This window comes from Bubalus bubalis, chromosome 12 (genome assembly GCF_019923935.1).
Source record: "Bubalus bubalis isolate 160015118507 breed Murrah chromosome 12, NDDB_SH_1, whole genome shotgun sequence".
Taxonomy (NCBI): domain Eukaryota; kingdom Metazoa; phylum Chordata; class Mammalia; order Artiodactyla; family Bovidae; genus Bubalus; species Bubalus bubalis.
This window is the reverse complement of record NC_059168.1, coordinates 68,972,971-68,996,173: the sequence shown is the minus strand read 5'-3', so window position 1 is coordinate 68,996,173 and position 23,203 is coordinate 68,972,971. Positions and strand designations below refer to the sequence as shown.

At 41.7% G+C, this 23,203-nt stretch overlaps 1 protein-coding gene across 2 annotated transcripts in view; it reads left to right on the top strand.

Moving 5' to 3' along the window:
- Positions 1 to 248: 248 nt before the first annotated feature.
- Positions 249 to 23,203, top strand: part of LCLAT1 (lysocardiolipin acyltransferase 1) — a 192,742-nt gene continuing 169,787 nt past the window's right edge. Inside the window, exon 1 of one of the 2 annotated variants that reach the window (XM_006061049.4) lies at positions 249 to 601. The gene's annotated coding sequence lies outside the window, so the exon portion shown is untranslated. The remainder of the gene's footprint in view (positions 602 to 23,203) is intronic. The other variant, XM_006061048.4, reaches the window with a different exon arrangement.

Below are 23,203 nucleotides of genomic sequence, written 5' to 3'. Positions count from 1 at the left end.
TTTTGTTGCAAAAGTTCCTAAATTTCCTGGCTCCTCCCTTATCTCTTCTGAACAGCCCCTCAGAGCAGTATGAGAGGCTGCCTCCTGGGCTTAAGTCCTCAGTATGTTCCTCCAGGAAAACTCGGTTCTCAGTTTTTAGGTCATACATTTTTAAGCTCCCCAGATTTCTATTGTCACTCTGAAACTCTAGGGGTTAGAGGGACAATGACCTTCATTCGGATTTCCTATTTCTTATTGCTACTCGCCCCTACACCCCCTCGCTCTCTATGTCCCTCTTCTTCTGGAGGCCAGATGGAGAAATGAAGGTGGTCCCTTTAAGGGAGCCCTCAGTGTCTGGCCCCGGGGAGCCCCAGGCCGGGAGCAGGGGCGGGGCTCCGGGGACCCGGGCTTCCCACGCAGCCGGGAACGCCGCTGCGTCATGGCGCTCACAGCCAATCAGGATGAAGCCTGCCTGGACGCATTACTAGGGCGACGGGCCCGACGCCTCCTGCTTCGGGATGAATTAGCGGCGGGTTCTGCACCCAGGTTGTGACCCCCACGGATTCTGCAATTCACCCACGCGCTCTCCACTGCGTCGCGCGTAGTCCTTTGCTGGCCACAGGTGAGAAACTGGAACCGTCAGGTGGGGGTTCCGGCGCCGGGAAAATGGCGGCGGCGGTCGGGGGATCCCCGGTTGGCGGAGGGGGAGCAGTCCCATGGGCTCCTCCCTGGACCGCGGGCGTCCCCGGGATGCGGCCCCCTGTAACGGTCACTTGACGGGGAATTGGGGTCCGGATGCGGGTGGCTGTGCCACCGGCTCAGGTGAAAGGAGGCGTGGGGAAGCGATTCCCGGAGGCTAGCGGAGGCGTCGGGGGCCACGGAGCAGCTCGGCCGGCTCGATGGGTCGCTTTGCTCAGTGTTTACAGAAGCTCACCAACACGTCCTTGCTACAGACCTGGGCGGAGCTGCACCGTTGCGAACACAATCCAGCCTTTCACTGTTAAATCGGATGTACAAAAGGTCCCAAGTGGCCGCCACGTGCGAGGCTTAGATGTGAACTGGAGAAGGCAGGGGCTGGAGCTGGTTTATCTGTATCCTCCAGGCGCCTGCTTGTAGGTGACAAGAGGGGCAGTGCCACGAAAGGAAGGGTAGGCCCCAACGAGGGGCTGATGTCAAGTCCGATCATTAAGGCGAGTGTCTGAGCTCCTGCTTCTCCACTGGAAGAGAAGAAATAAAAAGTTTGGGCGCTTAGGTGTTGGGGAGACAGTCTTCCTCCTTGTACTTTCTGGGTTCGGGTGGGTTCCCCGGGGGCATTGCCCCTGCCTTCGAAGTTCTTTAGCTCTATTCCACGTGCACGTGGCTGCATGTACAATTGAGGATTTGTTGCCAAAATCTTGGCTCTCTGTGCACCAAAACCAAACAGAAATAGAGTTATGGAAGAGAAAGAAAGAGTGGCTTTATTACTTTGCCAGGAGACAAAGCAGGAGCTCAGTAGGCTAGCAGGAGAGGTTATATAGTCAGACAGCAGTATGTGATAAGGATCAAGGCAGTAACAGTCTTGTAGTACCTCTTCTGAGAAGTTTCAAAACGGTGGGGGTTGCTAACAAGATGAGGGTGTGTACAGGGTCTCAGCAGGTCAGTCTCCTAATCTTGATGAGCCTCTCTGTTCCCTTTAGTCTTTGCCTCAGGTGCTTACCCTTGCTGCTCCTCCTGCCCTTTGGAACTCAGAGAAGGTCATGGGAGGCCAGAATCTTGCCTACAAGGAATGGGGAACAAAGAGGTCTCCGTTCCCAGGAGCCCGACAGGGCCCTGCTCAGTATCAGACCAGTTTAAGCTCAGGAATGTAAAAGATAGATGTATCTGTGCAGGTCTTACAGAAATGAAATTCTGTCCATTCATGTCAGTCCCTTATTTGAGCAAAGACTTGTCATGATATATGAGGAATCACAAATCAATAATTGAAGAAGGTTTTAAGTTTTTATTAAACTCTTCAAAAGAATACTTTGCCAGATGACTTTTACAACATAATTTGTGTTAGGTGTTAAGATTTATTGCTTTGATGTATTTTTCTGGTTTCTGTTTATAGAAAAAAGGTAACATTGGTTCTTTCATTGAGCCTTGGTGGAACTGCCCTGCCAAGTCCTTGGGATATAAAGATTAATTACTGCTTCTGAGTGAGACAAAGACGTTTGATTCACTAATGCAGGTGATAAGGACTCAAGTATAGTTGGGGTGGGTACAGAGAGCTGCAGGAATACATACCAGGTAACAGTCGCTTCTGCTGTGGTCCTGTCCTAGAAAGAAAGGGAGCTGATTGCAAGGTAAAGGGGGAAAGAGCTTTAGGCAAAGGAGGAGGCAGTGCCAAGTTAGGTTGGGTTAGTTTTTTAAAAAAACAATCTTGATGAAAGTCCTTTTTGCAAAACTTGTATCTTTCGAGAGTAAAAGAAAAAGATTCATTTTAATTTTTTCCCCCGTTTTAAAAAAGTTCCTTTTGTCATTGCATGAAATGTACTTTCATGTGACAGAAAAGCAGGTTAAGTGATTTTTGTTTTCTGTAGCAGTCTTGATTTGGTGGAGTACCTTGTTCTGTTATTGAGAGAGAGCACAGTGGCACTTTTCATTTGCTATCTTTGGAGTGCCTGCTGTGAATCAGGCACTGTGAAAATGAGGTGTCTTCCGTGTTCTAATTTGAGCAAATGATGGTCCATTTCTTCCCCCCAGGTGCTTAGTCAGGCTGTTGGTGTTGCTGAGGACCAAGGGTAAACAATGGGGAAAAACCCAAAGGAGACTTTGTTCCACACTGCATCTGTGGAGATTTGGTGTTGGGCTGGAGTTAGGTACAGTTTCTAGTTCCTACTCTGCCACTGAAAATATCTTAGGGAAATCATTGTTTCCTTATTACCTTATCTTTGACATGGACAAAGCGTTTCTCCTCCAAGCAATCTCACTGTTGTTGTGAGAAGAAAAAAAAAGTATAGGTAAAAGGACTTAAAAAAAGTGAAGACCAGTGTGATGGCAGCGACATTATAGACACGGTTCCGGGAGCCGCATACAGGCTCGCTCAGCCAGCAGCGTTGTGAAGTGAGTCCTTTATCGTCTTTGTTTTTCAGATGAGGAAACTGAGACACATTGAACTTTTAAGTTTTTTCCCCCAAATGGTACTACTAGTGTCATGGTGCCAGGCTGTGTTCTTAGCCACTGGGCATACTACCTTCTGTAACTTGTGTTAGGGGGATATATATGAACAGGCTTTCAGTGAAGTAATTTTGTATGTGGTCTTTTAGTTGTATAGATAATGACCGTGACTCATTCCATCGGCATCCAATAGTGATTTATATCGTGATGACTACCGTTACTTTGGTTAAGTGATATAGTCATCCCACCTTTAATGTCCATTTTTTTTTTTTTTTTTTCCAGTGTTACAGCTCCATTTTATTTAGAAGATAGCAGGAGAATCCAAGACTCAAAGAGAAGGGAGCGGAGAAGTGCGTGGGGAGGGAGAAAGAGAGAAAAAGAGAGAGAGAGAGGGCGCGCGCGCGCGGGAGAGAGAGTCCGAGAGAAAGCACTTTGGCTCCTCCTTTTATATGTTTTTTCCTGCACCTGGGCCTGCCCTATGCAAATTGGGCTTAGCCAGGAGTGCTGTTTGTTCTGCCTGAAGTCTTCACTCTGGTCCTCGGACCTTCCTTGTCTTTTAGCCACCGCCATTTTGGACTCCTTTTCCCTATTCTACCTACCTAACATTCCCCCCTCTAGAGATGGGAGGCCCAATTCTTTGGGAATAGGGGCATCGAGGTCTTTCTGGCTACTTCCTGCTGAACTGGGGCAGCGAGGGGTATTGGGCCTCCCCCTCTTGCTAGTCTCAATCTTCAGAGTCCTTATAGCGGTGTCCAAGGGTGTGTGATATTTTCCATGGTCAGCTGTAGTTTTATATCTTTGTTGAACTGGCACTGCATGTTGTAGCTGGTTGACCTGGTGGCAGAGGCTTAGCCTCTATGGTCTCAAAATTGGAGACTACTGCATACCCGGCTCTTCTTTTTCCATCCAAGACAAAGCTGCTTCCATCAGTGTACCAGATTTCCTCAGGATTGGTCAGAGGATCTTCTGACAGTCCCTCTCGGGGTTTTGTCCAGTGGTCCAAGGTTTCTTAACCGGAGGTCTTCTGGAATCTGAGACTGGGCCGCATGAGCTTTCTGCTGAGTTCGTTTTTCGCTGTCCCGGTTTCCAGCACAATGGGCCTTCCCCTGCGCTGGGTTTCTTCACCTTCTGCTTCTAGCGCGGGAGCTTCGCTGAGTTGGGCTCCTGTTGTGCTTGGCCTCTTCCACGTAGAGGTTGTTTCAGCCAAGTTTTATCCGAGTTACGGCACCATAGATGTCACGCGAGTGTATGTTCCTCGGTTCTTTGTCTCGCCACAACAAAGATTTGGAGCAACGGATTTTAAAGCCCTCGGCACATCACAGCTCTTGGGTCTTGGACAAACCGTGTTATAGCTCTTAGGCAGATCAGTGTTACAGCTCTATTTTATTTAGAAGATAGCAGGAGAGTGAGAGAGAGAGAGAGAAAGAAAGAGAGAGAGAGAAAAGAGCACACAACACGCGGGAGAGAGAGTCCCTGTCCATTATTTTTTAAAGTATTTTAAAACAGGGTTGTTACTGACTTCTAAGAGGAAGCACAAATCAATAATTGAAGAAGGTTTTAGTTTTTATTAAACTCTTCAAAAGAATACTTTGCCAGATGACTTTTACAACATAATTTGTGTTAGGTGTTAAGATTCATTGCTTTGATGTATTTTTCTAGTCTCTGTTTATTAAAAAAAAGGTAACATGAATTAAAGTGGCTGGGACATTCGTTCTTTCTTTGAGCCTTCATGGAACTGCCCTGCCAAGCCCTTAGGATATAAAGATTAATTACTGCTTCTGAGTGAGACAAAGAAGTTTAATTCACTAATGCAGGTGGTAAGGACTCAAGTATAGTTGGGGTGGGTACAGAGAGCTGCAGGAACGCATAGCAGGTAACAGTCGCTTCTTCTGTGGTCCTGTGCAAGAAAGAAAGGGAGCTGATTGCAAGGTAAAGGGGGAAGGAGCTTTAGGCAAAGGAGGAGGCGGTGTCACATTGGGTTGAGAGGGCATGAGTGCCCAGTAGTCAGGCCAGAGTTTTGCAAAAGTTGGTGAGAAAGAAGCCAGGAAAGGTCAGGGCCAGATTATGAATTCTCAGTTGAGAGAGTGATTTTATCCTGTGGGCAGTGGGACCTATAGAAGGATGAGTAACATGACCAACTTTATGCTCTGTAAAGGGAACTTTGGTGATAGCAGGGTCAAAGACAGAATGTAAGGAAGAAACCAGTTAAGGGCAGGTTCCATACTCCAGACCAGAGATGGTGAGGGAGTGAGGCAGGGCATTAACTGTGACAGCAAAGTTCAGAGTCCACCACACACATTTTGAAGGCAGAATGGAAGATGGCTGGGTGTGAAGAATAGTGGGGTGGGGAGGGGAGCACCTGCTGAGCGAGTGACGGTAAGACTAAGGTGTTATATTTGGGGTGTTTTGGTAACCATATGGTTAGAGATCGGAAATACTGTTAAAATTTTTAGGGAAAAGGATGGAGCAAGGAGTTCTTTGTTACTGGGTTTTGGGAAACCTGTAAACCCTCTGAGGTGCTGGGTTACATAAAGTGTAACAACCAGGTTTAACAGAAGCCTCTAGGCTTTTGATTTCTGAGACTACAGAACTTTTCATTATACCCTTAAAGACAGTAGGCTTTCCATTGAAGGAAAGCCACTCAAAGGGAATGGGAAGAGGGTACGGTTGAAGTAAAATATTAGAATAACAAGTGTTACATAGTGTTTTCCCCCCTTTTGTTAACATTATGTTTTAATATATTTGTATAGAAGTCATATTACAAATGGAGTCACAAATGAATTCTCTAGTTGTAAAACTGACCGCTGCTCAAACTTCCATAATACTAGAGATGTCTTATCACCAACAACATAACATGAATGCATTTTAAATCAACCACATGGTGAAATTGTAAACCTTGGAGAGAGGCAGGAATTCATGAATTCAGAGCAAGGCCAAGAACTGTTCAAACCATAAGCAGAAATCAAAGGACTACTGAGTAGAGTAGGCATAGATTTCTTTAAAAAGACTTAAGGCGATGAGTGTAACAATGATTGACAAATTTGACTTCAGACTTTGTTAAAATTGAGAATTTTTCTCCATCTAAAGATAACAACATTAAGAGAATGAAGGGCAAAATACAGATTGGAAGAAGAAAATGGCAATTCATCTGGCAGATGTATGTATATCATGTAAACTTAGTAAGAAAAAGACAGTTTTATTTTAAAATGTACAAAAGTTTTGAATAGAATCTGTATGGCCAGTATGCGTATAGAGAAGTGTTCAACATCAGTCAATGGAGAAATGCAAATTAATTAATACAATAATGAAAAAACAACAGTGAGATACTATTGTCTGCCTTCTGGAATGGCTAAAATGAAAGTGTCAGTGCCTTTGTTGGCAAGGATGTGGAGCCACAGGATCTCTTAAATGTTTTGGTAGGAATGTAAAATGGTACAGTCATCTTGGAAAATTGGCTGTATCTAATCCTACCCATGACCCATCATTTTCGTTCTTAAGAATATACCCAAGGGAAATAGATGTATATTCTACCCCTCACCCCAAAAGTAAAAGGATGTTCAAAGCACCTTTATTCATGATAACCAAAAATTAGATGAAACCCAACTGGACATTGGCAGTAGAATGGATGAATAAGTTGTGGTTTATTTATATAATGAAAAATTAAAGAAGCAATAAAAGGGAAGGAACTACTGCTTATGTAGACATCAACATTGATGGATCTCATGGACTTAATGAGCCAGATAATTCATTGAATACTATGTGACTCCATTCAAATGAAGTTCAAAAACAGGTAACAACTGTTTCCAGGTCAGAATAGTGGTTCCTCCAAGGGGTGGTGTTGGTAATGACTAGAAGGGGCATGAGGGAACCTTCTGGCATGTTGGAAATGTTCTGTATCCTGAGATGGCATGGGTGTATGTGTATGAAAAATTCAAGTTGCATACCTAAGATTTGTACAGTTTCTCTTATACTTTAATTTAAAAAGAGGTGCTAGTGAGAATTTGGCAGTGTTAGACCAGTTAACTTTTGATGAGGAAAACCAGCAGGAATGACAGTGAGAAAGGTGCTTTAAAGGATATAAAAGGAGTATGAGAGGCCCCAGGAAAATGATGAAATCTAGATTTTTTTACTTTTTATTTTACAAAAATGTCTTTTATATAATTGTCTTGTAAAAGGCATATGTGAAATTAAGGCTGTTGGTCTCAAAGTTACATTCCAAACTCTGTACCAGATGATTAGTTCCTTGTCCTAAGAATTAGTGCAAGAAACTTCAAGTGTAACCTAGGTTTTGGTAAATACAAGATATGTTATGGGAAATAAATTGATGTATATTTTGCTTAATTTTGAGGGGAAAAATTCTAATCAAATCTCTTTTTCATCAATATGAAATGTGGTCCCTGTTTAAGAGAAGTCACTGTGTGGCTTTTCCACATCCCTGCTGATTGCTCTTGGAGAATGAGCCCTGAGTTGTGATTCCTTTGGCTGCAGGGTCTCGAATGTAGTGATGGAGCTAAGAAAAGCCTTTGGTGAGCTACCTGTAGCAGCGAGGTAAAGCTCAAAAAAGGTCTTTGTGAGCTGCCATCAGATTTGACAGTGTTTATCACACCTCTCCCTGCTGGTGATGGTGGTTTAGAAGCTAAGTCGTGTTCGGCCTTGGCGACCCCATGGAGTGTAGCCTGCCAGGCTCCTCTTCCATGGGATTCTCCAGACAAGAATACTGGAGTGGATTGCCATTTCCTTCTCCAGGGGATCTTCCCAACCCAGGGGTCAAACCAGAATCTCCTGCATTGCTGACTGAGCTACTCCTCTCCCTAGGTCTCTCTAACTGACAGTGAGGACGAGGGGTGGGTGGATCCTGCTGTGAGGACCTGGGAGGCAGAAGTCTGAGGGGCGGCCACCAGTGAGAGCTGACTGGATATGATTAACCACAGTATCAGCTATAACTCTGTTACAGTTGAGGTTTCTGCACAGGTACAATGCTCACTTCCTCCCAGGAAGGAGATTACTATTCCAGGGATGATGAGGAGCACTTAACGCTATCCTTAGTTTTCCATCTCAATTAGAGATCACCTTCTTTTTATGTTTGTAAGTGAAAGTTAACCCCCTCCGGAGACCTTGTGGAGCAGGGACATAGCTTATTTCTGTGGTGAGCTAGTGTCTACTGGTGTCACAAAGCAAATGATGGATAAGAGACAGGAATAAAGATGCAATGAGGGAAGAGATGTGAGTGGTGGCAGCCATTCTTAGGCTCTATGTGGCCAGTAATGTGGACTGAAAGGTTTTTGTTTTTTTTTTAACTCTGACAGTGAGTCTTTCCACACATGAATGTTATCTTGGGGAAGACATCTTTGTCTGGGTTCTTATTATTTCTGCCTTCCTTTTCAAATATGAATACTTTTATTAGATTTATTTTTTAAATTCAGTTCAGTTCAGTCGCTCAGTCGTGTCCGACTCTTTGCGACCCAATGAATTGCAGCACGCCAGGCCTCCCTGTCCATCACCAACTCCTGGAGTTCACTCAGACTCACATCCATTGAGTCAGTGATGCCATACAGCCATCTCATCCCCTGTCGTCCCCTTCGCCTCCTGCCCCCAATCCCTCCCAGCATCAGAGTCTTTTCCAATGAGTCAACTCTTCACATGAGGTGGCCAAAGTACTGGAGTTTCAGCTTTAGCATCATTCCTTCCAAAGAAATCCCAGGACCGATCTCCTTCAGAATGGACTGGTTGGATCTCCTTGCATTCCAGGGGACTCTCAAGAGTTCTCCAACACCACAATTCAAAAGCATCAATTCTTTGGCACTCAGCTGTCTTCACAGTCTAGCTCTCACATCCATACATGACCACTGGAAAAACCATAGCCTTGACTAGACGGACCTTTGTTGGCAAAGTAATGTCTCTGCTTTTCAATATGCTATCTAGGTTGGTCATAATTTTTCTTCCAAGGAGTAAGCATCTGTTAATTTCATGGCTGCAGTCACCATCTGCAGTGATTTGGGAGCCCCCCAAAATAAAGTCTGACACTGTTTCCACTGTTTCCCCATCTATTTCCCATGAAGTGATGGGACCGGATGCCATGATCTTCATTTTCTGAATTTTGAGTTTTAAGCCAACTTTTTCACTCTCCTCTTTCACCTTCATCAAGAGGCTTTTTAGTTCCTCTTCACTTTCTGCCATAAGGGTGGTTTCATCTGCATATCTGAGGTTATTGATATTTCTCCCGGCAATCTTGATTCCAGCTTGTGCTTCTTCCAGCCCAGCGTTTCTCATGATGTACTCTGCATAGAAGTGAAATAAGCAGGGTGACAATATACAGCCTTGATGTACTCTTTTTCCTATTTGGAACCAGTCTGTTGTTCCATGTCCAGTTCTAACTGTTGCTTCCTGACCTGTATACAAATTTCTCAAGAGGCAGGTCAGGTGGTCTGGTATTCCCATCTCTTTCAGAATTTTCCACAGTTTATTGTGATCCACACAGTCAAAGGCTTAAATTATGTAGCCTATAATAATTTGCCTTTTGAGGGTTATGGAGAAGAATGATGGTAACCAGGAGTGGCTTGAATACCAAAATGTTTATTTGTTTAATCTGAACATTTTTGAACCGTTACTATGAGCTTGGTGATGGAGACAGAATTGAGTAGGTACCATTTCTGCCACCTCCAGAGGTTCTAGGGGAGACTCTGCTCCTGGCCTCTTCTAGCCTCTGGTGGCTGCCTGCATTCCTTGGCTTGTGGCCACATCACTCATTCCTTGTCTCTGTGGTCACTGCCTTCTCCTGTTCTGTCTGTGGTCAGATCTCCTTCTGCCTCTTCTTTGAAAGAATATATGTGATTGTATTTAGGGCCCACCATGATAGTCCAGCTTCACAGGTGGTGCTAGTGGTAAAGAACTTGCCTGTCAGTGCAGGAGATGTAAGAGACAAGGGTTCAGGTTCCATCCTTGGGTCGGGAATATCCCCTAGAGGACAGCGGTGTAACCCGCTCCAGTATTCATGCCTGGAGAATTCTGTGGACAGAGGAGCCTGACAGGCTACAGTCCATGCGGTTGCAGAGTCAGACATGACTGAAGCGACTTACAGGCATGATATTCCAGGATAATCCCTCCATCTTAAAAGATTTAAGTTAATCATATCTACAAAGTGTTGGGTTTTTTTTTTTTTTTCCTTTTCTGCTTAGGTAATGTTTACAGGTTCAAACGATTAATATCTTACGTGGCTATCTTTTGAGAGGGTCATTATATAGCCAAGGTATTTGTTAATCTATGTATTGCAGGTGAAGAGATTAATTACTTAAAGTCACAAAGTTAGAATTAACTTCTCTTTATATATATGTTTCCCATCTGTGTACCACCTTTTGGAAGAAAGTAATATTCTGTGTTTATGTGGATTTGTTATACAGTCAAGTTTAGGGATTTTTTTTTTTTTCCTAAAAGACTTGTTATTTTGAGATAATTGTAGAATTACATGCAATTTTTAAGAAATAATACAAAAATTCCATGTCCCCTTTATACAGTTTTTCCCAATGTACAGTATTACAACCAGAATATTGACGTTGATACAGCCAAGAAGCTGAACAGCTTCCCCACATGGATTCCTTATATGGTCCTTTGATAGCTTCATATCCCCTTCTCTGACCTCTGGCTATCACTAATGTGTTCTCAATTTCTATAATTCTGTCACTGCAAGAATGTTACTTAAATGGAATTATACAGTGGGTAGCCTTTGGTGATTTATCTTTTTTTCACTTAGCATGATTCCCTGGACATTCATCCAAGTTATGTATCAGTAGTTTGTTCTTTTTTCTTGCTTAGTATTTCTCTATAGTCTTCAGTATTTTTTGGTATTGCGCGAGCATACTCAGTTGTGTCTGTCTCTTTGCGACCCTGTAGGCTGTAACCCTGATGTGAAGAATTGACTCATTGGAAAAGACCCTGATACTGGGAAAGACTGAAGGCGGGAGGCAGAGGGGACAACAGAGGATGAGATGGTTGGGTGGCATCACCGACTCAATGGACGTGAGTTTGAGTAAGCTCCAGGAGTTGGTGATGGACAGGGAAGCCTGGCATGCTGCAGTCCTTGGGGTCGCAAAGAGTCAGACATGACTGAGCAACTGAACTGAGACTGTAGCCCACCAGGCTCCTCTGTCCAGGGAATTTTCCTCCAGAGGATATTCTGGACCCAGGGATGGAATCCGTGTTTCCTGTGTTGCCAGGCAGATTCTTTACCATAAAGCTACCTGGTAATGTAGCTACCGAAGGACATCTTGGTTTTTTCTAGTTTTTGGCTGTTTTCCCTAAAGCTACAGTGAACATTCATGTACAGATTTTATGTAAACATAAATTTTTATTTTATTGGAATAAATGCCCAGGAATGCAGTTACTATACCATATGGTGGTTGTATGGGTACATTGAACTCTTAATTCTCTTCTGTCCTAATGCTAATACCAAACTGTCTTAATTATCGTTGCTTTGTGGTAAGTTTTGAAAATGGGAAGTAGGTCTCTTACTTTCTTTTTCAAAATTGTGTTGTTTTTTACGGGTCCCTTGTAAGGCCTTACAAATTTTAGAATCAGCTTGTTGGTTTCAACAAAGACGTCAGTTGTGGATCTGTTTGTCAGTAATTTTTAATACTATTTTCATTGAGTTGTACAACCATTACCACAATTCATTTTAGAACATTTTCTTCACCTCAGTAAGAAGCCCTGTATCCATTAACAGGGACACCTCATCTTTCTTCATCCTCCTCTACCTTTGACCTAGGCAAATACTCACCTACTTTCTGCCTATCTTAGGCATTTCCTTTAAGTAGAACTACACAATATATGGCCTTTTGTAACTGGTTTCCTTCACTTTTTAGCATAATATTTTAAAGGTTCATCCCTGTGGTAGCATGTAACAATACTTAATTCCTTTTTATGTTTGAGTAATACTCCATTGTATGGATACACCACTTTTTATTTATCCATTCGCCAGTTGATGGACATTCATGTACAAGTTTTTGCATAATTTTTTTGCGTAATTATGCTGTAATTTCTTTGGTGGGGTATATACCTAGGAGTTGAATTTCTGGGTCATAGGGTAGCTTATGTGTTTAATCTTTTCAGGGCTTTTCCAGACTCTCCCATTTTACAATCCCCTTGCAGTGTGTGGGGATTTCCATATTTCTCCATCCTCCTCCAACACTTGCTATTATCTTTTTGATTTTAACCATTCTAGGGGAGTTGTAATAAAATATTCTCTTGTAATAAAACATCTCTTAAAGGATAAAAAAAATCTTGATTACAATAAAATACAATATTATTTATTTATTATTTATTGTAATAAAATATTGTATTTCATAATAATTCAATCCTAAATTCTTCACCATATATCTTCTAAAAACAAGGTCATACATAACAAGAGTATAATAATAATACTCAACAATTTAATATAATACTGTTGTTTAATATACAATCCATATGTATGTTTCCTCAGTTGTCCTTTATAGATGTTTATTTCTGTATTAAGAATCCAATGAAAGAAGTGTTTTCATGTCTGTTTAGCTTCTTCAATCTAGACTAGTTGTAAGAAAACATTCTCTTGGATATGAGGTAATCTCTCATTGCAGTTTTGACTTGCATTTCTCTGATGAGAAATGATGTCAGACATCTTTCCATGTGGTTATTAGGCATTTGTGTATTTTCTTTGGGGAAATATCTATTCAGATCCTTTGCCCATTTTTTCCTTTTTTATTTTTTAAATTATGAAAATATAACACATTTGCAAGAGACTCGGAAAATACAGAGCAAATTTATAGTTCTATATATTACAATTTCTTTTAAATAGATAAATAAGATTTTTAGTTGGAGTTTCAATATCAAGCTCAAAAATTAACAGAATGACTATACATAGAAGTAGAAGGATATAGTAGACCTAAAAAGCACTGTGAACCAATTCAACATAATTAAGATTTATACAACTTTGCCCATTTTTAATTGGGTTATTTGCCTTTTTACCACTGCATTATACAAGTTCTTCATATATTCCAGTTAGAAGCCCCTGATCCTATGTGTGATTTGTAGAAGTTTTCTTCTATTCTGTAGGTTGTCTTTTCTATTGAAATGCAGTTTGCAGTTGATTTTCTTTCTTTCTTAAGTTTATTTTTAATTGAAGGATAATTGCTTTACAGTGTTGTGTTGGTTTCTACCAAACATCAACATGAATCAGCCTTTCCTGGTATGTTTATCTTGTATCTGCAGCCTTACTGAATTCACGCTTTAGAAGGTTCTCGGACGTTTGGGGGCAGATTCTTCGGGATTGTGTATGTAAACCATCATGTCATCTGCAAATAGGGACAGGTTTATTTCTTCTTTCTGTATGGCTTTTATTTCCTTTTCTTGCCTTCTTGCATTGAGTAGAATTTCCAGTACTGTGTTGTACAAGGGTGGTGAGAATGGACATCCTTGTTCTCAGTAATAGAGGCAATGAATGCAATGTTCATTTTTTTCATTTATCATTATGTGTAGTAATGTTTGCTGTTTTTTTTTTAAAGATGCTCATTATCTAGTTGAGGAAGTTCCCCGTATTCCCTTATTTTTATGAGCACTTTTCTCTTGAACAGGATTGACATTATTATTATTATTATAGCTCTTACCATGTTTTCTGGTCTGTTTTTTAACTTTTCATTTTATATTGGGGTATAATTGATTAACAGTGTTGTTATAGTTTCAGGTGTGTAGCAAAATGATTCAGTTATACATGTGTATATTCTTTTTCAAATTCTTTCCTATTTAGGTTGTTACATAATATTCAGCAGAGTTTCTTGTACTATATGGTAGGTCCTTGCTGGTTATTCATTTTGTTTGTTTATTAAAAAAATTTTTTTTTCCTTTGTATAGCCCAACTCACTAAATTTTTATTTTAAATGAATTGGTGTTTATGGTATGTATGATGTCACAGACAGTGACCATACACCAGTTTATATTGTTGGGAACAGGCACAGCTGAAAAGTGGCTGACTTGCTATTCTTATATTACACAGGAGTAGGTCAGTTAGGGAGTTAAAATAATAGTCAACAGAATGCTTTTTTTTTTTTTTTTTAACTTTTTATTTTGTATTGGAATATAGAACTCCGGCAGACGGTGATAGACAGGGAGGCCTGGCGTGCTGTGATTCATGGGGTTGCAAAGAGTTGGACACGACTGAGCGACTGAACTGAACTGAACTGATAGCTGATTAGCAAACAATGTTGTGATAGTTTGAGGTGAAGAGCGAAGGAACTTAGCCATATACATACATGTGTCCATTCTCCCCCAAACTCCCCTCCCATCCAGGCTGCCACATAACACTGAGCAGAATTCCATGTGCTCTAAGTAGGTCCTTGTTGGTGGTCCATTTTAAATACAGCAATGTGTACATATCAGTCCCAAACCCCTTAACTATCCTTTACACCCAAAACAGGATTGATTTTTATCAGATGATTTTTTTCTGTGTAGACTGGTATGATCGTGTAAATATGTGTTTTTTCAGTTTGTTAGTATGTGGGTTACATTGATTCTTGAATACTGAACTAAGGATTTTTGTGATTATATTCATGTATTGGTCTATAGTTTTTTGTTTTTTTTTGTAGTAATGTCTTTTCCTGGTTTTTGAGGTTTTTTTTTTTCTTTTTTTGAGGGCTTCCCTTGTAGCTCAGTTGGTAAAGAATCTGCCCGCAGTACGGGAGGCCCAGTTTTGATCCCTGGGTTGGGAAGGTCCCCTGGGGATGGAAATGGCAACCCACTCCAGGATCCTTGCCTGGAAAATCTCATGCACACAGGAGCCTGGTGGGCTGCAGTCCATGGGGTCGCAGAGAGTTGGGCACGACTGAGCCACTAATACTAACACACTGCACTTCCTGGTTTTTGCATCAGGGAGATGCTGGATTCTTAAAGTGATCTTGTGTTTTCCGAAGAGATTGTGTTAATTCTTGAAACATTTGGTAGAATTCTCTAATGAAACGATCTGGGCCAGGAGATTTCTCTTTTGGGAGGTTTTTAATTATGAGTTTAATTTCCTTAATAGTTATAGGGCTGTTCAGATTGTTTCATTTTGAGTGAGTTGTGTGTTTCGAGGAATTGGTCCGTTGACATACAAAGCAGGGCTCTTCACTGATGCTGGGCAGCGGTGGGAGTTTCAGCTCTTCTCTAGGCCTTTACTGATAGACTCTGCCTTCTTGCTGTTCCCCACACGGCCTAAACTGACACCACTGGGAGGGGATGGCCTTCTTACGCCTGGAGATAGAGAAAGTCCTGACTCTCTACTAGGCTGTCTCATACCATTCTGGTGGAGATGAGAAGGGGAGCCTCATTACTGTCATAGGAGTAGAAGAACAAGCTCTCCAGGTGTTCTTCCTAGATGCTGTGTGGCAGGGGACAGGGGTCCTTAGCAAGGGAAGGAAGTTCTGCCTTTGGTATCATCCCCACAGGTGAAGGTAGGAGGTAAGGGAGGGAGTAAGGGGGTAGCCTCCTGTAATGTTGAGGCACAACAGTATATAGCCTGGTGAGAGGGAAAGTTTAGGCTCCTTTCTTGGCTTACCTTGTCACAGGGTTAGGGTGAGCTACAGTCTATCTTATGGTTTTTGGCTGGAGTGCCAGTGGTTATTGTCTACAAGTTTTCTGTTTTGCTCTGCTACTCTTTTCTTGGTTCTCTGAAAGAGCAGGGACTTTATTTGTCTGCCTCCATTGGCATTTCTGGATTATTGGCTGCTTCAGCTCTATGTCCATGCTGTATTTGAGGCAAAAGGAAAACCCAGAGAATTCACCATCATGTTGTTCCACAGATCCCGCAGTCCTTCCCAAACTAAAGTGCCTTCTCTCCACCTTCAGAGTCTTCTTTTGTTTGTTTCACATATAATGTCCTGAATAATCATTGGAAGGACTGATGTTGAAGCTGAAGCTCCAATACTTTGGCCACCTGATGAGAAGAACTAACTCATTAGAAAAGACCCTGATGCTGGGAAAGATTGAAGGCAGGAGAAGAAGGGGACGACAGAGGATGAGATGGCTGGATGGCATCACTGACTCAATGGACGTGAGTCTGAGTGAACTCCGGGAGTTGGTGATGGACAGGGAGGCCTGGCGTGCTGCGATTCATGGGGTCGAAAAGAGTCGGACATGACTGAGTGACTGAACTGAACTGAAGCAGTAGGAGCAGTACATTTACTGGATTTTATGGAGCAGTAAGTAGTTGGACTGAGATTAATTTTTTTTTTTAATGGAAGAAAACATAGGGTAGAAATTAAGATACATGATTGGCTAGTTAGATACTTAAGTTAGTTTTGGGTCAGTTACTTTGAAGTGACAGTTTAACTATGTTCTCTTTTCCCCTAGAGAGTAATTCTGTTTGTCATTGTTCAGTAAAACCAAACCCTCATTAGTTTAAGATCTCTTTTAAAGAAGCTTGAAAATCCAATGAACTAATTTATTTCTGCATTTATATATTATAAATGCATCATAATTCTACATTTCTGGCTTAGTGTGTGATAGAAAAAAAATTTATTGTAGTGAAAGATTAGTTTTATAGAGGGACTAACTCAGTTTTTCTAATAGAGATCTTGAAGCTGTGGATTCTTTTCTTAAAGAGGAAAAAGGCATTGTGGTTAAGAACTACATAAGGAAAATTTGTGGAAGTCTTTGAAATGTACAAAACAGATCATGGGGTATTTTGGAAACTGGGTGGTCTAAAACACGTTTCCTGGAGATGTGATCTATGGAATCTGCAGGTTTTATTATTTTTTGACTGACTTTATAACTTTGTAAGTTGTGGATAACTGACAGGAGTGCATATGTCTTTAGACATGCGGCTGAGTTTTGTTGGTTGGAGGTACTATTGATTTCTTTTCCTCTTTTGTGGGAGAAGCCGGTTTTAGATCTATTAAACAAATACATTTCACCATTTCCAGTTACCTGTGTGTTCATGTTCTTTGGATTCACTTTTGAACCAGATGAAGCATGTTATTTATTCCATAATTAATTAATGAGTTAAGTAAAATCATAGGTGTTCATTTTATATTAGTATGGGAGACACAATGTTATCTTTTTGTTTGTTTGAATTATCCTGTTAACAACTTGAATCCCACTGTAACACTTACTGTCATTGTGATTTGGAGCAGGGAGTTTTATCTTTTAACCTAAGTCTGTCTACCCACTATAAAAAGGGGTCACAGTGCTATTTTCCTGTTGGTTTTTGAGAGGACTGAAAGAAATGTTGTAAGGAGCACTCATCTCACTGCACCTCATACATCTTAAGAACTTTGCTTTTTACTGTTATAAGGCTGTGGGCAACCATTTTACCTTCCTGAGACTTAATCTATTTAAAAAAAAGGAACTTTTTTACTTGGTTGTTAGGCCATAAGTTTTACTAGTCATAATTGCAAAGAATGGAAGAAGTAGCAGTAGTTGCTTTTGGAAGGAAGAACATTTTAAACATGCAAGTCACCTTGCTGCTCTGAGAAAGAGAAATGTAGAGTTGGATCTGGTGAGCCATTCATTAGAACAGCAGCCTGGTAATTCGATCAGTAAACTTTGATTGAGGGGATCCTGCTGTGTTGGCCTTTGGACTAGGAAGAAGCAGTAGGGCTGGGAATGGGGCTTACCAGAGTAACAGGAATGCTCTTTTTTGCCATAAAACAGTTTGGAGAGTGGATCAGGATAGATGAAAGACTTGGAGCTCAACACCCTGATGGGTGTGGGCATGCTCACTAGTGAGTATAACTGGAAAGGGCTGAGTTTTGTTAAACAGGGAAGGCCATTTGGAGTTGTAAGGGCAGTTTGAGGGCGAGTGGGGAGGTGGGACAACTGAAGAAGAGGGAGGAGCTGGAAAAATGGCTCCAGGATAACTGTTACTTAAATTGACCATTCCCTCTGACCCTCAATATTGACCAGTGTTTTTACCTAAGGGTTTTTTGGGCCTTTGGGGGGTTTAGGTAGATGGGAGCAGGATTCAGTTGGTGAACTGTTCGAGCTAAAAGAGGGGGTCCTTAGGCTGAGAGAATTTTAGTCCCTCAAAAATTAGCGCTGGTCTGGGAAAGACCTTGGTCTTCTGGGAAAGACCTATAATTGGAGCAAGCCAGGGGATAGTTCAAGGCCAGGGTATCCCCAGCCACTCTTAGTTTAGGATAATGAGAATAATTCCAGCTGCACTGCCAGGTGAGTATGGGGAGGAACAAGACTTTCCTTTGCCTTCATAATCCTTCTGACTGGTCTAAGAATTAAATTGACACGAGACAGATTAGTGGGAGAAATCAATCCTAACTTTGTAAATACAGGAATCCCACATACATGAGAAGGTCAGAAACTTCACATCCATGGGATATTCAAAGACAGAAAGGTAAAATGAGGTATGTATGTCATTTCTGAGCTAAGGGACTTCCAAAGTACATGTGTGTGTGCTAAGTCACTTCAGTCGTGTCCGACTTTTTGTGACCCTATGGACAGTAGACCGCCAGGCTCCTCTGTCCATGGGGATTCTCCAGGCAAGAATACTGGAGTGGGTTGCCATCCCAGTCTCCTGGGGATCTTCCTGTCCCAGGGGTTGAACTCGTGTCTCTTACTTCTCCTGCATTAGCAGGCAGGTTCTTTACCACTAGCACTACGTGGGAAGCCCAGGACTTCCAAAGAGAGGAAGGTTATTCACAGAACAGAAGAGCAGGTGTTGGGTAATTAGATGGCTGTCCTGTCTTACAGATGGGGCCACTTAGATAGTTAATTTCTGATAGTTACTCTTTTTCTGACAGAAATTCTCCGTTTAGATTCTTATTGGGTGGTCAAGGGAGAGGCAGTAGTAATAGGCAAACAGTGTCAGATTTGTGATCTCCGAAGATTTACCTTCGGGACCAGAAACCAGGCTTGACCACTCAGGGCTCTTGTGTGGCAGAAGTTTTATTACAGTGAAAAGGGATGGAAAAACTTCTGACATAGATATCAAAAGGGGGTGGAGAGTGCCCCACTCGCTAGTCTTTAGCAAGGGAATTACATACTTTTTAATTAGTTATTACAATAAATCAAAAGAATGTCTCAAGGTTGTAAAAATATTGTCAAACCCACTCCCACAATTTACATTTTAGGATAACAGGATTAGAACTTAACAATAGGAAGATCCTACCAGACCCACTCCCCTAATATATGTTCTAAGATATCAGGATTAGTTGGAAGGTTTTCAGGAAGGAGAAACTGCCCTCAAGCAGGATACATTATTGTTATATAATCCCTAGTACAGAGTTTAAACTGAGTTGTTTGTTGTGTAATCATCAGTTTAAAGGACTTAAAGGAAAATACTGTTCTATGTGACTAAGGCTAAGGAATATAGAGGAAAAAAAAGTTTGTCCTCTCCTCTTCCTTGAGAATTCCAGATCCCTATCTCCTCCTTGAGAACCCCAGGCCCCTCTCTCCTCGGGGACCCCCGAACTTCTTATAAACCTGCGTAGCAATTGACTCTCTCAGTAGTATCTCTTGGACCTCCAGAATCTGGATTGATTTCAGCTCAAAATAGTCTTCTCGCAAGAGGGACACATCTTGGGGATGCATGTTCTGGACCTTTTCAGAACAAGGAGTTTATACATTGACAGATAACCATGGTTATAATCGGCTTATACACTGATTCTGACTTAACAAAATTAAGTACTACTATACACGAAAGCAAGAGTCTGCCCAAACATATTTTAAAGTTTTATGCACAGTAAAATAGTCCTTGTAATTTGGCTTTAGACTTGGGGCCCCAGAAGTGGGAAGAGTGTGGGGTCTGCTTGCTTTCTTACAGAAGGTCTTAAGGTTCCTCTTGCCATCATTGGAACCTGAATACCCCAAGTGTTGGATGTGGGGAGGGGAGCTGCCGCCTATCCCATTCCTTCTGGAGGTTGAGATCTGAGCTCAGATTTTGCCTTCACTGTCCAAATTCTGCCTAAGGGTGTTGCCGTGAGAGGAAAGCTGAAGCTTCAAGGACCCAGCTGGTTTTAGCACGCCAGCCTTGGGCTTCCCAGGAGGCGCTAGTGGTGAAGAACGTGATGCAGGTTTGATCCCCAGGTTGGGAAGATCCCCTGGAGGCGGGCACTGCAACCCACTCCAGTATTCTTGCCTGGAGAATCCTGGTGGACAGAGGAGCCTGGTGGGCTACAGTCGCTGGGGTTGCAAAGAGTCAGGCACACCTGAAGAGACTTTGCACTCACCCACTCCATGTCTTCTCTCTCTGGAGCCTGAGGGCATGGGAGCACGTACTGAGCTCTCACTGCTCTCTGGCATTCCTAACATAAGCACAGTCCCGTAGGCTTCCTGAGTTAATAAGCCTGTTCATCAATCTAGTCAGTACTTGAATGTCTCAGTTCCATGGCCCCTTAGCCTTATACCAGGAACCATATGACTACCAGTGTGCTGGCCCAAATTCCACTTTCCGTTTCTTCTCCCACTTGTCACCTTCACTGGCAGAAAGGGTTGGGGCTTTCTTCTGTTAGCAACAAAGGGATAAGATGATGTGTAAGTTGTAGGGAAGAGTAAATTTTGATGCTTCAAAACGGTGGGCAATTAACAACACAGTTTCTAGTTATTGAATGTGCTTTCTAAAAGCTGGCAGTAAAAGCTCTGAATGTCTGTGTAATGGTTTCCATGCTTGAAATGTTCATCCTGCTTCATGTATCTTTACAGGAAGCTTCCCTAAATTGATCATAGTTGTCCTGTTTATGTTGTGTTGTTGAAATGTTCTGTGGTTGTTCCATAAACTTTTCTTTGAAAAATAAACATTTCTGTTAGAGAGATGTAATATAGGTTTCCTGTTGATAGAAATAAAAGGGTCCTTTTCTATTAAAGAACAAAACCCAGCATTTCTGTTTGGCATTTAATCATGTGATTCTGTTTGAATCTTTATGTTAAAAATGAGGTACACCCTTTTGTTTAGAGTTCAAAATATTAAACCAAATATATCCTAGAATTCAGCCCTTACATTTTATGCTGTGTGTGGTAATTTGCTTTTTCTTTTTGACTTAGATGGTTATGTAACACCATTAGCTGATATCCTCCTTTGAGTAGTGATGGCTTTTTTGTGTGTATGTTGTGGGTGGGGGCAGATTTTATCTCTGTGGAAAACTCTGACAACTGATTCAGGCTATGATCTCCCCAATCTCTGGGCTCACATTCTCCTTCTGTCTAGGTCCATTTGAAATCCCTGGTCATTGCCACCAGTCTCAACTCGGCTAACACTAAATTCATTCTCAATCTCCTCTTTGTCTGCCTGGATATGCCTGTTTCTGTCTATTTAGTCATCCAGCTTGAATCAGTTTGACACCCCCTCCTTTTTCCCTCCTAGTGTTTCATCTATTGTAACGCTTCTGATTTTTTTTCCTTCCTTATCTTATGCTTGTATTATTTTTATAGCCTACTACTTGGTTTCTAAAATAATAGCTTCCATTTATTGTGTATGTGAGATAATAAAGAATATATCTGGTCTTTGTCCCTGATTCCAGACACAGACCTTCAAAAACCCTTGGAATTTCCTGAGTAATAGGAGTATCCTTTGTTCATAAGTCCCCTTTAACCATACCTGCTGCTGCTGCTGCTAAGTCACTTCAGTCGTGTCCGACTCTGTGTGATCCCATAGACGGCAGCCCACCAGGCTCCCCCATCCCTGGGATTCTCCAGGCAAGAACATTTATGCTAATAAAGTGACCCAGGGTGGGCCCACACATAGTTTTAAGGGAGGGGCTGGTCATACCGGAAAGAGTTTGCTCTTTTTAAAATTTTCTGTGAGGTTGTCATTTTTATTTAATCTATAACCTGAAGCTGATAATTGGTTTTTGTTTTGTTTCTCTTAAAGAGTATGCTCCATTTATAGTTGCTATAAAATATTGGCTGTATTCCTTGTGTTGTACAGTGTATCCTTGTAGCTTATTTTGTATGTAATCGTTTGTATCTCTTAATCACCTACCCCTATATTGTCCCTTTGCTCTCCCCACCAGTAACCTACTAGTTTGTTCTCTATATTTGTGAGTTTGTTTCTTTTTTATTATATTCACTAGTTCGTTTTACTTTTAGATTCTGCATATAAGGAATATCATCCAGTATTTGTCTTTTTCTGACTTATTTCACTTACCTTCCAGTTGATCCATGTTGCTGCAGGTGGCAAAATTTCATTTTTTTTTTTTCATGGCTGAGTATTCCATAATCCATTCATCTATTGATGGACACTTAGGTTGCTTCCATATCCTGGCAATTGTAAATAATGCTGCTGTGAACATTGAGGTGCATGTATCTTTTTGAGTCAGTGATTTTTTTTTTTTTTCACTTATATATCCAGGCATGGAATTACTGTTCAGTACAGTTCAGTCACTCAGTTGTGTCTGACTCTTTGCAGCCCTATGGACTGCAGCACACCAAACCTCCCTGTCCATCACCAACTCCTGGAGTTTACTCAAACTCACGTCCAAAAAGTCGGTGATGCCATCCAAACATCTCATCTTTGTCATCCCCTTTTCCTGCCTTCAGTCTTTCCCAGCATCAGGGTCTTTTCCAACAAGTCAGTTCTTTGCACCAGGTGGCCAAAGTATTGGAGTTTCAGCTTCAGCATCAGTCCTTCCAGTGAATTTTCAAGACTGATTTCCTTTAGGATGGACTTGTTGTATCTCCTTGCTGTCCAAGGGACTCAAGAGTCTTCTTCAACACCACAGTTCAAAAGCATCAATTACTCAGTGCTCAGCTTTCTTTATAGTCCAACTCTCACATCCATACATGACTACTGGAAAAACCATAGCTTTGACTAGATGGACCTTTGTTGGCAAAGTAATGTCTCTGCTTTTTAATATGCTATCTAGGTTGGTCATAACCTTTCTTCCAAGGAGTAAGCGTCTTTTAATTTCATGGCTGCAGTCACCATCTGCAGTGATTTTGGAGCCCAAGAAAACAACCTATCACTGTTTCCTTTGTTTTCCTATCTATTTGCCATGAAGTGATGGGACCAGATGCCATGATCTTAGATTTCTGAATGTTGAGTTTTAAGCCATCCTTTTCACTGTCCTCTTTCACTTTGATCAAGAAGCTCTTTAGTTCTTCTTCACTTTCTGCTTTAAGTGTGGTGTCATGTGCATATCTG